Here is a 15,224-nt window from a genome sequence, read left to right on the forward strand (position 1 = left end):
ATATTTTTTCCAACAACGTGGAATTTTTTAAACAATATTTTTTTCAACAACGTGGATTTTTTAAAGAATATTTTTTCAACAACTTGGATGTTTTAAACAATATTTTTTTTTAACAACCTGGATTTTTTATACAATATTTTTTTCAACAACGAGGATTTTTTAAACCATATTTTTTCAACAACATGGATTTTTTAAACAATATTTTTTCAATGGCGACGTGGATTTCTTTTATCATTTTTAAATGACCACTTGGATTTTTTAAACAATATTGTTTGAGTGACCACGTGGATTTTTTAAACAATATTTTTTCAACAATCGTGGAAATGTAAAAAAATATTTTTTCAACAATCGTGGAAATGTTAAAAAATATTTTTTGAATAATCGTGAATTTTTTAAAGTATATTTTTCACTATTCGTTAATTTTTAAACAAATATTATTTAAATAATCATAAATTTTTTAAAAAATATTATTTCAATAATCGAGCATTTGTTATTAAAATAATCGAAAATTAATCGGGGATGTTTGTAAAAATATGTTTTCCATAATCGTGAATTTTTTAAAAAATATTATTGAAAAAAATCACGAATTTTATAACTTTGTTCAATATTCGTAAATTTTTTTAAAAAAAAATATTTTTTCAATAATCTTGTATTTTTTAAAACATATTTTTTCAATAATCGTGGATTTTAAAGTAAAAATGTTTATTGTAATAGATATTGTTGACCTTTGAAATTTTGTTATTTTATGGTTTATTTTGGCTCGAGGTCGAAAAAAAAGAAATTAAAATGTTTTTTAAATATTACTTTTTTCAATAATTTTCCAATAATCGTAAATTTATTAAATAATATTTTTTCAATAATCGGGAATTTTTTTAAAAATATTTTTTCCATAATCCTTAATTTTTTAAAAAACATTTTTTTCAATAATCGTGGATTGTTTAATTTTTTTTTTCAATAATTGTGGAATTTTTAAAAACTTCTTTTTCAATAAAAGTGGATTTTTAAAAAAAAAAAATATTTTTTCAATATTTTTTTCAAAAATATTTTTTCAATAATCGTGGATTTTTTAAAAAATATTTTTTCAATAATCGTGGATTTTTTAAAAAATATTTTTTCAATAATCGTGGATTTTTTAAAAAATTTTTTTCAATAATCGTGGATTTTTTAAAAAATATTTTTTCAATAATCGTGGATTTTTTAAAAAATATTTTTTCAATAATCGTGGATTTTTTAAAAAATATTTTTTCAATAATCGTGGATTTTTTAAAAAATATTTTTTCAATAATCGTGGATTTTTTAAAAAATAATTTTTTCCATCTTTGTGTTTATTTCAGCTTTAGTCCATATTTTGTTGTAATTCAATTGTTTGAATAACAACAAAATATTTTAAAGTGGATATGAAATTGATTAGTTGCGGGCGAAAGGTAGGGAATACTATAGTTTCAGTTGTCACCAAACAACTTCATCAGTTCCCTTTTTCGCCGACTCTGTATCGATAAACAGGTCAATAAAGCCATCTAGCAAATTAAATAAAATGAGAAATTTGCTGTATGGCCCTAAAGCTGTTTACCCTACACTTTGAGTCGAACTAAAGAATTTCATATCCACCACTGTTTTTATGTCGTCTTTGCTTCGCAATGAATACGAACATAGGAGTGTTGCTTCAATAAGCGGGGGTAGAAACAACAAGAAAGTTGTTTTTGCATTACGCATTGGTCAACAAGGCCGTGCTGATGCCTATTATTGTTGTTGGCGTTTTTTATTTTTTCAATAATCGTGGATTTTTTAAAAAATATTTTTTCAATAATCGTGGATTTTTTAAAAAATATTTTTTCAATAATCGTGGATTTTTTAAAAAATATTTTTTCAATAATCGTGGATTTTTAAAAAATTTTTTTTCAATAATCGTGGATTTTTTAAAAAATATAAAAATACTTTTCCACAATCTTTCAATATTTTTTGAAAAAATATTTTTTCAATAATCGTGGATTTTTTAAAAAATATTTTTTTAATTCTTTCAATATTTTTTGAGAAAATATTTTTTCAATAAACCTTTTATTCTTTCAATAATTGTTTATATTTTTAAAAAATATTTTTTCTATAATCGTGGATTTTTTAAAAAACATTTTTTCAATAATCGTGAGTTTTTAGAAACTATTTATTCAATAATCGTGAATTTTTAAAAACTATTTATTCATTAATCGCGAATTTTTTTAAAAAAATATTTTTTTAGTAATCGTGGATTTTTTAAAAACTATTTTTTTAATGATCGTGGATTTTTTAAAAAACATGTTTTTCAATAATCATGGATTTTATAAAAAATATTTTTTCAATAATCGTGGATTTTTTAAAAAATATTTTTTCAATAATCGTGGATTTTTTAAAAAAATATTTTTTCAATAATCGTGGATTTTTTAAAAAAATATTTTTTCAATAATCGTGGATTTTTTAAAACAAATTTTTTCAATAATCGTGGATTTTTTAAAAAATATTTTTTCAATAATCGTGGTTTTTAAAAAAATATTTTTTTCAATAATCGTGGATTTTTTAAAAAATATTTTTTCAATAATCGTGGATTTTTTAAAAAATATTTTTTCAATAATCGTGGATTTTTTAAAAAATATTTTTTCAATAATCGTGGATTTTTTAAAAAATATTTTTTCAATAATCGTGGATTTTTTAAAAGATATTTTTTCAATAATCGTGGATTTTTTAAAAAATATTTTTTCAATAATCGTGGATTTTTTAAAAAATATTTTTTCAATAATCGTGGATTTTTTAAAAAATATTTTTTCAATAATCGTGGATTTTTTAAAAAATATTTTTTTTTTTAAAAATATTTTTTTGTTTTGAATAATTGTGGATATTTTTAAAAATATTTTTCAAAAATCGTGGTTTTTGAATAATCGTAGATATTTAAAAAAAATGTCAATAATCGAGAATTTTTTAAAAACTATTTTTTTAATAATCGTGAATTTTTTAAAAAAAATATTTTTCAACAATCGTGGATTTTTCTAAAAACATTTTGTTAATAATCGTGAATGTTTTTAAATATTTTTAATAATCGTGGATTCTTTAAAAAGTATTTTTCAATATTTTTTTTAATAATCTTGGATTTTTTTAAAAACTATTTTTTCAATAATCTTAATTTTTTTTTAAATATTTTCAATGATCGTGCATTGTTTAAAAAATATTGTTTTGAATAATTGTGGATATTTTTAAAAATATTTTTCAATAATCGTGGTTTTTTAAATAATCGTAAATTTTTTTAAAAATATTTTTTCAATAATCATGCTTTTTTTTTAAAAAAAAAAAATATTTTTTCAATAATCGTAGATTTTTAAAAAAATATGTTTTCAATAATCATGGATTTTTTAAAAAATATTTTTTCAATAAACGTGGATTTTTTTTAGAAAAATATTTTTTTCAGGCACGTGAATTTGTAAAGAATATATTTCAACAACATGGATTTTTTTTAAAGAATATTTTTTCTATACACATGAATTTTGTAAAGAATATTTTTTGATTTTTATTTTTCCCTTCGACCATCCCCCAACTTACCATTCTTCTACTTCCACACCATTTAATCTCCCAATTCTATTGAATGTAAAATCCTCCCCTCGATTATTACCCAATATAAAATATTATTTATTTTTGATTGTTGCTAATTTACGCCCAAATAAATATTATTGATAAGCCTCTTTGTGAGGAACGGTTACAGTCTTTCTGACTAAGAGGCTTAGCATCGATACAAATTTATTTTTACGATTGATACGATTTGTTTTCATTAAAGAAGAGATGAAAGTAACAATTGAGGGAATTCACAGAAATAATTTGTGGAATAATGACAACAAAATAAGTGCACAATTCAAAGAGGTGATTTATTTATTTATGTTGGAGAAGAGAAACAAATTTGAAACAATAAAAACAATACATCAAATCAAATGAAAATAAGCAAAGCGTGGGCGGATGGTAGTGGGAAAGAAAAATATTGTTTGGGAATTTGGGACGATATTATTATGAGGGCTATTAAAGATATATTGGTCCTTAAAAATATTGTTCCGAAAATGCCAAGATTATATTGGCATTTCATAAAAGTCTTTTTTAAAAATATTTTTCGGTAAAATAAACCTAGTTTTTGAGAGAAAGCAGAGAGGGAAGACCTACTCTATACTTCTTCGTACCCTCTATTTCACAAAAACTCAATTTACCTTACCGCAAACTTTGTGCATGTGACTACTGACTTACTTATTTAGTAAGTCCGTTACAGAATATTTTTTCTAAAAACTGATTTTTAAATACATTTCCAGCCTCTCTGATTTTTCATTTTGTTTCACATTTCTTCCTTTTGTCTTTGCCTACACCGCCTCATAAATTTTACCATTGGAAATTGGACAATTTTCCAATTTCTTTTCAATTTCGTTAATGGCAAAGAAATACAACACATAAAGTATCTGTACAAAAATAATAAAAGAAAAAATTTGAATATATTCTTAGTTCACTTGAAAAAAAAACTCCATTACTAACCTTGACTTTATAATATTTTTAGCCAACCAAAAAGTGCCGAATACTAAAAGCCAAAACCACTATAGTATGCCAAAAAAACTGAGTAGAAAAAATCTGCTGTGGCTGGCAAACCACAAACATATTTCAAAAACTTCATTGTAAACATGAACAAACATGTATATTACATGTAATACACTTTGCAAATTTTCGACAAAAAACAAAGAATGATAGAGAGGACAAAACGTGTGCATAAACAATCCTATGTGTGAGTAGGCCCTCAAAGTAAACCAAAAACATCACTCTTGTGCCAAAACAAAATTTAAATATAAAGGACAATGGATAATGGAAAACAAAATAATAACTGTAAATATGTAGATATTTGTTCTATATTGTAAACAAAAACATGCAGAAACATAGGAAAAACTTGTGATTTAACCCCCTGTTTTTGTAACTATTTTTTGTTCGTTAGTCTATATTCGTAATAATTTGGGCATCCATAGCTCAGCCCCTACACGACATACAGACCTAATTCTTCGTAGACACCTTCTATATATAGTTAAGAATTCCTCATTAAAAAATCAGCGTTCCATATTTGTGCTAAGGCGAGTAAATCGATCTACAAAATTTGACAATTCGTGTGAGAACATAAAAGTTTTTTACAAAAACAGGGGGTAATTTGTTTAAAAAAAGTAGAATGAAGTACGTCACCTATGAAGAAAATTCCGGATATTATGGAAATATGCAATTCTTCTCCTAGAGATTTTGCAGGGGAGTGGTTTTCGTCAGAAATATGTAGCATACATTCCTGACGAAAGGGGACACATTTAACCCACAAATTTGTGATTAATGCAGTTTAAGGCCTGCTCTCAAATTGTTTTGCTTCTTTTTGTAACAACTTGTATTCGCTGCCTTCATTACGACAGTACACATTTTTTCAGGGGAAAATCCATACTTCTTGAGAAAATAGTCTGAACGGATCAGCTGATCCGGTCAAAATTTGGCCTAGAACCCCTTTTGTTTTTGTTGTTACAGCTTGTATTCGCTTTCTCCATTAAGACGGTACATGTTTTTGAGATAATGACCCAAAAACACATAAAAAAAGCCTGCCGGCACCAACTAATATATGTAGTGCGTAAGATAACCCTCGAAGGGAGAAACCGATTTGGTCCAAGCGTTGTACATCGTATTATATACACGTCAGACGTATTGTGCGTTACTTATTTTCTTTAGGTCCGAGACTGAGGATATATCTCTCTCGGCAAAGCCGACTGATACTTTTTTACTGGTTTCAAGAGCTTTTCAAACACGGGGATTTTTTAAGGAAAGTTTTTTCAAGAGCTTTTCAAACGCTTGGATTTTTTAAAGAATTTTTGCAAGAACTTTTCCAACACAGAGATTTATCAAAGATTTTTTAAGTGGTTTTTAAAGGTTTTTTTCAAAAACGTGGATTTTTACAGATTTTTTCCAAAATGGGAATTGTTAATAGAATTTTTTTTCAAGAAAATTTTCAATTAATTGGCTTAAAAAATAAGACACGTGAAATTTTAAGGATTTTTTTCCAAACAAGTGTATTTTTCAAAGAATTTTAATTAATATTTTTTTTATGGAATTTTGTCTAGTAATAAGTGTACCATGTTATATAGAAATCTGTTCAAATTGATATATATCTTCTATATATATTTTATATATTCACAGTGGTGTAGGGCATCATAGTCTTTTTTTAAAGGAAATCTTTAAAAAATCCACGTGTTTGTTTTTTTAAGAAAAACGTGGATTTTTTAAAGATTTCCTTAAAAAAAAGACTATGATGCCCTACACCACTGTGAATATATAATATATATATATAGGAGATATATATCAATTTGAACAGATTTCTATATAACATGGTACACTTATTACTAGACAAAATTCCATAACACGTTCCGTATTTCATCAAAATTGGACAGATATAGGGTGTTTGGTGCAGCAAATACGTGAAATCGGGTGAAAATATATATGGGAGCTATATCCAAATCTTAACCGATTTCGATATAGTTTGGCACACATATTTCTAGACCAAGATCAGTCACATATTCCAAATTTCATCAAAATTGGACAAATATAGGGTGTTTGGTGCAGCAAATACGTGAAATCGGCCGAAAATATATATGGAACCTATATCCAAATCTTAACCGATTTCGATATAATTTGGCACACTTATTTCTAGACAGAGATCAGTCACACAATCCAAATTTCATCAAAATCGGACGTATATAGCGTGTTTGGTGCAGCAAATACTTGAAATCGGGCGAAAATATATATGGGAGCTATATCCAAATCTGACCCGATTTCGATATAATTTGACACATTTATTTCTAGACGGAGTACAGTCACACATTCAAAATTTCATCAAAATCGGACGTATATAGCGTGTTTGGTGCAGCAAATACGCCAAATCAGCCGAAAATATATATGGGAGCTATATCCAAATCCGAACCGATTTCGATGTAGTTTGGCACATTTATTTTTAGACCGAATTTAGTCACACATGCCAAATTTCATCAAAATCGGACTTATATATATAGCGTGTTTGGTGCAGTAATTACGTCAAATCGGCCGAAAATATATATGGGAGCTATATCCAAATCTGAACCGATTTCGATGTAATTTGGCACACTTATTTCTAGATCGAATTCAGTCACACATCCCAAATTTCATCAAAATCGGACCTATATAGCGTGTTTGGTGCAGCACATACGTCTAATCGGACGAAAATATATATGGGAGCTATATCCAAATCTGAACCGATTTCGATTTAATTTGGCATACTTATTTCTAGATCGAATTCAGTCACACATCCCAAATTTCATTTAAATCTGACCTATATAGCATGTTTGGTGCAGAAAATACGTCAAATCGGCCGAAAATATATATGAACCGATTATCCAAATCTGAACCAATTTCGACATAATTTGACACAATTATTTCTAGATCGAATTCAGTCACAAATTCCAAATTTCATCAAAATTGGAGGTATATAGCGTGTTTGGTGCCGAAAATACGTCAAATCTGCTGAAAATATATATGGGAGCTATATCCAAATCTGAACCGATTTCGATATAATTTGACACACTTATTTCTAGACCGAGTTCAGTCACACATGCCAAATTTCATCAAAATCAAACATATATAGGGTGTTTGGTGCAGCAAATACCTGGAATCGGGCGAAAATATATATGGAAGCTATATCCAAATCTGAACCGATTTCGAAATAATTCGACACACTTATTTCCAGACCAAGTTCAGTCACACATTTTAAATTTCATCGAAATCAAACATAAACAGTGTGTTTGGTGCAGTAAATACGTAAAATCGGCCGAAAATATATATGGGAGCTATATCCAAATCTGAACCGATTTCGATATAATTTGACACACTTATTTTTAGACCGAATTCAGTCACACATTCCATATTTCATTGAAATCAAGCATATATAGCATGTTTGGTGCAGCAAATACCTGGAATCGGGCGAAAATATATATGTGGGAGCTATATCCAAATCTTAACCGATTTCGATATAATTTGGCATACTTATTTCTAGTCGGAGTTTAGTCACACATTCCAAATTTCATCAAAATCGTACGTATATAGCGTGATTGGTGCAGAAAATACGTCAAATCGACCGAAAAAAAAAATATATATATATATATATATGGGAGCTATATCCAAATCTGAACCGATTTCGATATAATTTGACACACTTATTTCTTGACCAAGTTTAGTCACACATTCCAAACTTCATCAAAATCGGACGTATATAACGTGTTTGGTGCAGCAAATACGTCAAATCGGCGGAAAATATATATGAGAGCGAACAAAAATACATGGACAGACGGACGGACATGTATAAATCGACTCAGAAAGTGATTACACTGGTCAACGCGACTTTTGTTTCAACCGAAGTTGTTGTTGTTTCTAAATGAAATCGGTGAGCTATTTTTAAATCTGGTCACGGTTTTTCTCCATCAGCTCTTGTTCTTGAGATATAGCTCAAAATCGAGTTTACCCAGTTTACGAGTTTTACCCAGAATTTCGTTATTTTCGGGTACAAACAAATATTTTTTGCGGGTTTTTCCGACACTAATATATTAAGAAGATGTTGTACGCTCGATACAAAACGCTTTTTGAAATAAATATGGCGAATATATGCATGTCAAAAAATATAGAAAACATACGATGAATCTTGTAAAAATTTCATATTTTGAGTATTCTAAGTTGTAATTACGTCATCGGGGGAAGTCATAGGAGCTTCATATGGGATTCAGGATATGCTCAGGGTGTCTACTATATAGTCCTGTATTCAAATATATAATATAAAGTTCATAGCGCCCACGATTCGCCCATAACCTAAAAATCGTCATGAAGACTGACATTGAAAATTAAATGGCATATTTGGTAATGACATCACAGGTAAATGATTTCCCTTTAGCAGTCTTCATGACGATTCTTAGGATATGAAAAAATATTGAAAAAGGCCAGAATTATGGAAAAAATATTTTTTATAAAATCCACGATTATTGAAAAAATATTTTTTATAAAATCCACGATTATTGAAAAAATATTTTTTATAAAATCCACGATTATTGAAAAAATATTTTTTATAAAATCCACGATTATTGAAAAAATATTTTTTATAAAATCCACGATTATTGAAAAAATATTTTTTATAAAATCCACGATTATTGAAAAAATATTTTTTATAAAATCCACGATTATTGAAAAAATATTTTTTATAAAATCCACGATTATTGAAAAAATATTTTTTATAAAATCCACGATTATTGAAAAAATATTTTTTATAAAATCCACGATTATTGAAAAAATATTTTTTATAAAATCCACGATTATTGAAAAAATATTTTTTATAAAATCCACGATTATTGAAAAAATATTTTTTATAAAATCCACGATTATTGAAAAAATATTTTTTATAAAATCCACGATTATTGAAAAAATATTTTTTATAAAATCCACGATTATTGAAAAAATATTTTTTATAAAATCCACGATTATTGAAAAAATATTTTTTATAAAATCCACGATTATTGAAAAAATATTTTTTATAAAATCCACGATTATTGAAAAAATATTTTTTATAAAATCCACGATTATTGAAAAAATATTTTTTATAAAATCCACGATTATTGAAAAAATATTTTTTATAAAATCCACGATTATTGAAAAAATATTTTTTATAAAATCCACGATTATTGAAAAAATATTTTTTATAAAATCCACGATTATTGAAAAAATATTTTTTATAAAATCCACGATTATTGAAAAAATATTTTTTATAAAATCCACGATTATTGAAAAAATATTTTTTATAAAATCCACGATTATTGAAAAAATATTTTTTATAAAATCCACGATTATTGAAAAAATATTTTTTATAAAATCCACGATTATTGAAAAAATATTTTTTATAAAATCCACGATTATTGAAAAAATATTTTTTAAAAAATCCACGATTATTGAAAAAATATTTTTTAAAAAATCCACGATTATTGAAAAAATATTTTTTAAAAAATCCACGATTATTGAAAAAATATTTTTTAAAAAATCCACGATTATTGAAAAAATATTTTTTAAAAAATCCACGATTATTGAAAAAATATTTTTTAAAAAATCCACTATTATTGAAAAAATATTTTTTAAAAAATCCACGATTATTGAAAAAATATTTTTTAAAAAATCCACGATTATTGAAAAAATATTTTTTAAAAAATCCACGATTATTAAAAAAATATTTTTTAAAAAATCCACGATTATTGAAAAAATATTTTTTAAAAAATCCACGATTATTGAAAAAATATTTTTTAAAAAATCCACGATTATTAAAAAAATATTTTTTAAAAAATCCACGATTATTAAAAAAATATTTTTTAAAAAATCCACGATTATTGAAAAAATATTTTTTAAAAAATCCACGATTATTGAAAAAATATTTTTTAAAAAATCCACGATTATTGAAAAAATATTTTTTAAAAAATCCACGATTATTGAAAAAATATTTTTTAAAAAATCCACGATTATTGAAAAAATATTTTTTAAAAAATCCACGATTATTGAAAAAATATTTTTTAAAAAATCCACGATTATTGAAAAAATATTTTTTAAAAAATCCACGATTATTGAAAAAATATTTTTTAAAAAATCCACGATTATTGAAAAAATATTTTTTAAAAAATCCACGATTATTGAAAAAATATTTTTTAAAAAATCCACGATTATTAAAAAAATATTTTTTAAAAAATCCACGATTATTAAAAAAATATTTTTTAAAAAATCCACGATTATTGAAAAAATATTTTTTAAAAAATCCACGATTATTGAAAAAATATTTTTTAAAAAATCCACGATTATTGAAAAAATATTTTTTAAAAAATCCACGATTATTGAAAAAATATTTTTTAAAAAATCCACGATTATTGAAAAAATATTTTTTAAAAAATCCACGATTATTGAAAAAATATTTTTTATAAAATCCACGATTATTGAAAAAATATTTTTTATAAAATCCACGATTATTGAAAAAATATTTTTTATAAAATCCACGATTATTGAAAAAATATTTTTTATAAAATCCACGATTATTGAAAAAATATTTTTTATAAAATCCACGATTATTGAAAAAATATTTTTTATAAAATCCACGATTATTGAAAAAATATTTTTTATAAAATCCACGATTATTGAAAAAATATTTTTTATAAAATCCACGATTATTGAAAAAATATTTTTTATAAAATCCACGATTATTGAAAAAATATTTTTTATAAAATCCACGATTATTGAAAAAATATTTTTTATAAAATCCACGATTATTGAAAAAATATTTTTTATAAAATCCACGATTATTGAAAAAATATTTTTTATAAAATCCACGATTATTGAAAAAATATTTTTTATAAAATCCACGATTATTGAAAAAATATTTTTTATAAAATCCACGATTATTGAAAATTATTTTTTTAAAAATCCACAAATATTGAAAAAAATATTTTTGGAAAAATCCACGGTTATTAAAAATATTTTTTGAAAAATCCACGATTATTGAAAACTTTTTTTTTGAAAAATTCACAATTATTGAAAAAATATTTTTAAAAATATCCACGGTTATGAAAAAATATTTGTTGAAAAATCGACGATTATTGAAAAACTATTTTTTAAAAATTCCACGATTATTGAAAAGCATTTTTTAAAAAATCCACGGTTATTGAAAAGCATTTTTTAAAAAATCCACGATTATTGAAAAAATATTTTTTAAAAAATCCATGATTATTGAAAAATATTTTTTTCAAAAGTCCGTGATTATTGAAAAATATTAAAAAAAATACACGATTATTGAAAATATATATTTTGAAAAAACCACAATTGTTGAAAACATATTTTTTAGTAATCCAAGATTATTAAAAAAAAACAATTTTAAAAAAATCCACGATTATAGAAAAACATAAAAACACGATTATTGAAAAAAGATTTTTTGAAAAAAACACGATTATTGAAAAAATATTTTTTGGAAAAAAACACGATTATTGAAAAAATATTTAAAAAAAATCCAAGGTTATTGTTGTTGGCGTTTTTTTTATTGTTGGACTGCAGAATTTTACATCTTTGTGTTTATTTCAGCTCTAGTCCATATTTTGTTGTATTCAAGTATTTGAATAACAACAAAATGTTTTACAGTGGATATGAAATTGATTAGTTGCGGGCGGAGGGTGAGGAATACTATAGTTTCAGTTGTCACCAAACAACTTCATCAGTTCCCTTTTCCGCCGACTCTGTATCGATAAAACAGGTCAATAAGCCCATCCAGCAAATTAAACAAAATGAGAAAATTGCTGTATGGCCCTAAAGCTGATTACCCTACAATTTGAGTCGAACTAAAGAATTTCATATCCACCACTGTTTATTGTAAAATATTATTGTAAAAATATTTTTTAAAAAATCCACGATTATTGTAAAAATATTTCTTAAAAAATCCACGATTTTTAACAAAAAATTTTTTTAAAAATCCACCATTATTGAAAAAATATTTTTTAAAAAAATCTTCGATTTTTGATTTTTTTTTTAAATCAACGATTTTTGGAATTTTTCTTTAAATCCACGATTATTGAGAAAATTTTTAAAAATCCATGACTATTGAAAAAATATTTTTTAAAAAATCCACGATTACTGAATAAATATTTTTTTGAAAAGTCCTCGGTTATTGAGCAAATAATTTTGGAAAATCCACAAAAATTGAAAAAAATATTTTTTAAAAATCCACGATTATTGAAAAAATATTTTTTCTAATAAAATCCACGATTATTTAAATAACATTTTTTGAAAAATCTACGTTGAATTGAGAAAATATGCTTTAAAAATCCACGATTAGTGAAAAATTATTTTTTAAAAACAATCCACGAATATTGAAAAAATATATTTTTGAAAAATCGGCATTGATTGTTAAGTATTTTTTTTTAAATCCACGAAAATTTATTTTTGAAAAATTTTAGTTTACTGTTGAGAATTTTTTTACATCCACGTTGATTGGAAAAATATATTTTAAAAAATCCACGATTATTGACAAATATTGTTTAAAAAATCCACCTTAAAAAACATTAATATTCGATTCGCAACTATTTTTTCCTTGTTTTTATAAAAAATTATAATTCTTATGTCCTCATTTTTCTTCTTTATTACACCCTGTTTTCCATGCAGTGCACCAACAAATTTTAAATTAAAAACAAAAGGTGCAAATAATCGAAATGGAGTTCGCCAATATTTTTCTTATAAATGCATCTAATTAAATATGATCTATGTGTGTATGTGTGTGTGTGTATTGATATAAATTATTATTAATACTGTGTTGCTCTGTTCTTACTTAAATTATATAGGTTTACAGGGTGTCCTCTGTAGGATGAGCAGCTATCATTATCAAGTTCAAGTATTTGAGGTTTTATAATTAATTTTGTTTATAGAGAAAAATAATGCATAATTATAGGTGTCTGATTTGCTTAATAAAACCTCTAATGAGAGTTTCTACTGTAACCATATGTATCTTTTAAAGCGTTATACTCCGAATTTATTGTCAATACCAAAATAAAAAATTCTATTTCTTCTTTATTGCAGATTAATGACAAACAACTTCAATTGAAGGGCTGGATGCTGGATGCCATATAAAGCAATAGAGGTTTGGAAATATGTTGTTGTATTTCTACAAAAGGTTAAGCCTGCTAAATCTTGTGTCACTTTAACACCACCTGCCAATGTTGTTGTGAAAGATAATTTAAACAAAATTTTAATTTAAACAATATTTTCCCTCGACCACAAAATTAATGTTGAACAAAATAAAAAACAACCTCCCATGCCTAGTGATGACATGCCCATACACACAGCAGAACAACAAAAACACGCTGAAATTATATTAACAAGTGTTAATTAATTGATAAAATATTTAAAACGCCATAAATATGAAATGCAACTTTATAATGTATAAAAATTTTAATTGTAAAAAAGGCCAATGGTTTTAGCTGCAAGAAGCTGCAACAACCAAACAATCTGTCATCACGCTTTGCCACAAAGCATGAATACCAACAAAGTGACCAACAAAGCTTTATGGTCACGATTCAAAGCCTATCACTAGAGCAGATCTCTGAGCTAACGTTTCCTTGTCAATGTCACGCGCGATGTCCACACAGAAAAATGTCACATAAAGGTATTGCACAATGACGTGCAACAACAACAACAGCAATAACAACCTCACCACATTATTTGAGCAGAAAAACACATTTAATTGTTATTCGAAATAATTATAAAAAAATGAAAAAATATATACATATGTATGTGTACACACATTTATAACATTGCGGTTAACTTTAATCAAATGATGGTCAGTGAAAGAGAAAACAAAAATAACAACATCGTCAGAAAAAAATATTAAATTAATTAAAATCACATTTTGTATGTAATTCAGTGAAGAAAAAAAAAACAATATTTATTTATATTTTTTTGTTAATATCGATAAATGGTTCGTGGTGTGTGAACACATATATGTACATACATACATACTTTCGTTATTTGTAAAGAAAGATAAATTGTTATAAAATTTCGAGTAAATATTTTCTATATTTTTATTAAAAAAATTAAGAAATATATTCGGTTGATACCCTATACTCTTGGAATTTCCATTTTCAGGGAGGACATGAGGAACAAAATCATGGATTTCTTCGTAAATTTTAAAAAATATTTTTGCAACAATAGAATGCGCTATTGTCAGGGATTTTCTAATTATTATCGGGGCCATAGGCTTGGATTTTCTAAAGCATATTACAATGGATTATCAGGGTTATAAGCGGGGATTTTCTAATGAATAATTTCAAAGGATTATCAGGGCCATAAGCGGGGATTTTCTAAAGAATGTTTTCAAAGGAATATCAGAGCCATAAACGGATATATTCTAAAGAATATTTTAAAAGATATTAGAAGTCCTCCGTAGAAGGTTCCCTTAGAATAGAAGACCTCCGTAGGAGGTTTCTATAGAATAGAAGACCTCCGTAGGAGGTTTCTATAGAATAGAAGACCTCCGTAGGAGGTTTCTATAGAATAGAAGACCTCCGTAGGAGGTTTCTATAGAATAGAAGACCTCCGTAGGAGGTTTCTATAGAATAGAAGACCTCCGTAGGAGGTTTCTA

Source organism: Musca autumnalis, unplaced genomic scaffold, assembly GCF_047663935.1.
Source record: "Musca autumnalis isolate F117 unplaced genomic scaffold, ASM4766393v1 scaffold_2, whole genome shotgun sequence".
In the NCBI taxonomy this organism is placed as follows: domain Eukaryota; kingdom Metazoa; phylum Arthropoda; class Insecta; order Diptera; family Muscidae; genus Musca; species Musca autumnalis.